The sequence below is a fragment of the Dama dama genome, unplaced genomic scaffold (assembly GCF_033118175.1).
Source record: "Dama dama isolate Ldn47 unplaced genomic scaffold, ASM3311817v1 ptg000115l, whole genome shotgun sequence".
In the NCBI taxonomy this organism is placed as follows: domain Eukaryota; kingdom Metazoa; phylum Chordata; class Mammalia; order Artiodactyla; family Cervidae; genus Dama; species Dama dama.
Window position 1 is genome coordinate 1,313,037 of NW_026870926.1, and position 3,702 is coordinate 1,316,738.

Consider the following 3,702-nt stretch of genomic DNA (forward strand, 5'->3'; position numbering starts at 1 on the left):
ATTTTGAAGAGCTTCAAAATGTGTCAAAATATGAGGAGCATGAAACAGTCTGAAAAATAGGAGGAGCATGAAACTGTGTTCAAAAATATGAAGAGCCTGAAAAGGTGTGAAAAATATGAAGAGCTTAAAAAGGTGTGAAATACATGAGGTGCATGAAATGGTCTGAAAAATACGAGGAACATGAAGTGGTGTTGAAAAACATGAAGAGCCTGAAAAGATATGAAATATATGAAGAGCTTCAAAAGGTGTCAACAATATGAGGAGCATGAACCGGTCTGAAAAATAAAAGGAGCATGAAGCGGTGTTGAAGAACATGAAGAGCCTGAAAAGGAGTGAAAAATATGAAGAGCTTCAAAAGGTGTCAAAAATATAAGGAGCATGAAACGTTCTGAAAAATATGATTAGCATGAAAAGGTTTTGCATATCATGAAGGGCCTGAAAAAGTGTGAAAAATATGAAGAGCTTCAAAAGGTGTGAAAAATATCAAGAGCTTCAAAAGTTGTCATAAATGAGATGAGCATGAAACGGTCTGAAAAATAGGAGGAGCATCAAGCGGTGTTCAAAAACATGAAGAGCCTGAAAAGGTGTGAAATATATGAAGAGCTTCAAAAGATGTCAAAAAAATGAGGAGCATAAAATGGTCTGCTAAATAGGAGGAGCATGAAACGGTGTTGAAATACATGAAGAGCCTGAAAATGTGTGAAAAATATGAAGAGCTTCAAAAGGTGTGAAATACACGAGGAGCATGAAACGGTCTGAAAATAGTAGGACCATGATGTGGTGTTCAAAAACATGAAGAGCCTGAAAAGTTGTGAAAAATATGAAGAGCTTCAAAAGGTGTGAAATACATATGGAGCATGAAACGGTCTGAAAAATACGAGGAGCATGAAGCGGTGTGAAAAACATGAAGAGCCTGAAAAGGTGTGAATAATAAGAAGATCTTCAAAAGGTGCAAAAATATGAGGAGCATAAAACGGTCTGAAAAATAGGAGGAGCATGAAGCGGTGTGCAAAAACATGAAGAGCCTGAAAATTTGTGAAAAATATGAAAAGCCTCAAAAGGTGTCAAAAATATGAGGAGCATGAAACGGTCTGAAAAATAGGAGGAGCATGAAACGGTATTCAAAAACATGAAGAGCCTGAAAATTTGTGAAAAATATGAAAAGCCTCAAAACGTGTCAAAAATATGAGGAGCATGAAACGGTCTGAAAAATAGGAGAAGCATGAAGTGTTCTTCAAAACCATGAAGAGCCTGAAAAGGTGTGAAAAATATGAAGAGCTTCAAAAGGTGTCAAATATATGAGGAGCATGAAATGGTCTGAAAAATAGAAGGAGCATGAAGCAGTGTTCTAAATCATGAAGAGCCTGAAAAGGTGTAAGAAATATGAAGAGTTTCAAAAGGTGTCAAAAATATGAGGAGTATGAAATGGTATGAAAAATAGGAGCAGCATGAAACCGTGTTCAACAACATGAAGAGCCTGAAAAGGTGTGAAAAATATGAAGAACTTCAAAAGGTGTCAAATATATGAGGAGCATGAAACGGTCTGAAAAATAGGAGGAGCACCAAGTGGTGTTGAAAAACATGAAGAGCATGAAAAGTTGTGAAAACTATGATCGCTTCAAAAGGTCACAAAAATATGAGGAGCATGAAACGGTGTTCAAAAACATGAAGAGCCTGAAAAGGGGTGAAATATATGAAGAGCTTCAAATGCTGTCAAAAATATGAGGAGGTTGAAACGGTCTGAAGAATAGGAGGAGCATGAAGTGGTGTTGAAAAACATGAAGAGCCTCAAAAGGTGTGAAAAATATGAAGAGCTTCATAAGGTGTCAAAAATATGAGGACGTTGAAACGGTATGAAAAATAGGAGGAGCATGAAATGGTGTTCAAAAACAGGAAGAGCCTAAAAAGATGTGAAAAATATGAATAGATTCAAAAGCTGTGAAAAACATGAGGAGCATGAAACGGTCTGAAAAGTAGGAGGAGCATGAAGTGGTGTTGAAAAACATGAAGAACCTGAAAAGTTGTGAAAAATATGAAGAGTTTCAAAAGGTGTCAAAAATATGAGGAGCATTAAACCTTCTGAAAAATAGGAGGAGCATGAACGGTGTTCAAAAACATGAAGAGCATAAAAAGGTTTGAAAAATATGAAAAACTACAAAGCGTGTCAAAAAAATTAGGAGGATGAAACGGTCTGATAAATTGGAGGAGCATGAAGCGGTGTTGAAAAACATGAAGAGCCTGAAAAGGTGTGAAATATATGAAGAGCTTCAAAAGATGTCAAAAAAATGAGGAGCATAAAATGGTCTGCTAAATAGGAGGAGCATGAAACGGTGTTGAAATACATGAAGAGCCTGAAAATGTGTGAAAAATATGAAGAGCTTCAAAAGGTGTGAAATACACGAGGAGCATGAAACGGTCTGAAAATAGTAGGACCATGATGTGGTGTTCAAAAACATGAAGAGCCTGAAAAGTTGTGAAAAATATGAAGAGCTTCAAAAGGTGTGAAATACATATGGAGCATGAAACGGTCTGAAAAATACGAGGAGCATGAAGCGGTGTGAAAAACATGAAGAGCCTGAAAAGGTGTGAATAATAAGAAGATCTTCAAAAGGTGCAAAAATATGAGGAGCATAAAACGGTCTGAAAAATAGGAGGAGCATGAAGCGGTGTGCAAAAACATGAAGAGCCTGAAAATTTGTGAAAAATATGAAAAGCCTCAAAAGGTGTCAAAAATATGAGGAGCATGAAACGGTCTGAAAAATAGGAGGAGCATGAAACGGTATTCAAAAACATGAAGAGCCTGAAAATTTGTGAAAAATATGAAAAGCCTCAAAACGTGTCAAAAATATGAGGAGCATGAAACGGTCTGAAAAATAGGAGAAGCATGAAGTGTTCTTCAAAACCATGAAGAGCCTGAAAAGGTGTGAAAAATATGAAGAGCTTCAAAAGGTGTCAAATATATGAGGAGCATGAAATGGTCTGAAAAATAGAAGGAGCATGAAGCAGTGTTCTAAATCATGAAGAGCCTGAAAAGGTGTAAGAAATATGAAGAGTTTCAAAAGGTGTCAAAAATATGAGGAGTATGAAATGGTATGAAAAATAGGAGCAGCATGAAACCGTGTTCAACAACATGAAGAGCCTGAAAAGGTGTGAAAAATATGAAGAACTTCAAAAGGTGTCAAATATATGAGGAGCATGAAACGGTCTGAAAAATAGGAGGAGCACCAAGTGGTGTTGAAAAACATGAAGAGCATGAAAAGTTGTGAAAACTATGATCGCTTCAAAAGGTCACAAAAATATGAGGAGCATGAAACGGTGTTCAAAAACATGAAGAGCCTGAAAAGGGGTGAAATATATGAAGAGCTTCAAATGCTGTCAAAAATATGAGGAGGTTGAAACGGTCTGAAGAATAGGAGGAGCATGAAGTGGTGTTGAAAAACATGAAGAGCCTCAAAAGGTGTGAAAAATATGAAGAGCTTCATAAGGTGTCAAAAATATGAGGACGTTGAAACGGTATGAAAAATAGGAGGAGCATGAAATGGTGTTCAAAAACAGGAAGAGCCTAAAAAGATGTGAAAAATATGAATAGATTCAAAAGCTGTGAAAAACATGAGGAGCATGAAACGGTCTGAAAAGTAGGAGGAGCATGAAGTGGTGTTGAAAAACATGAAGAACCTGAAAAGTTGTGAAAAATATGAAGAG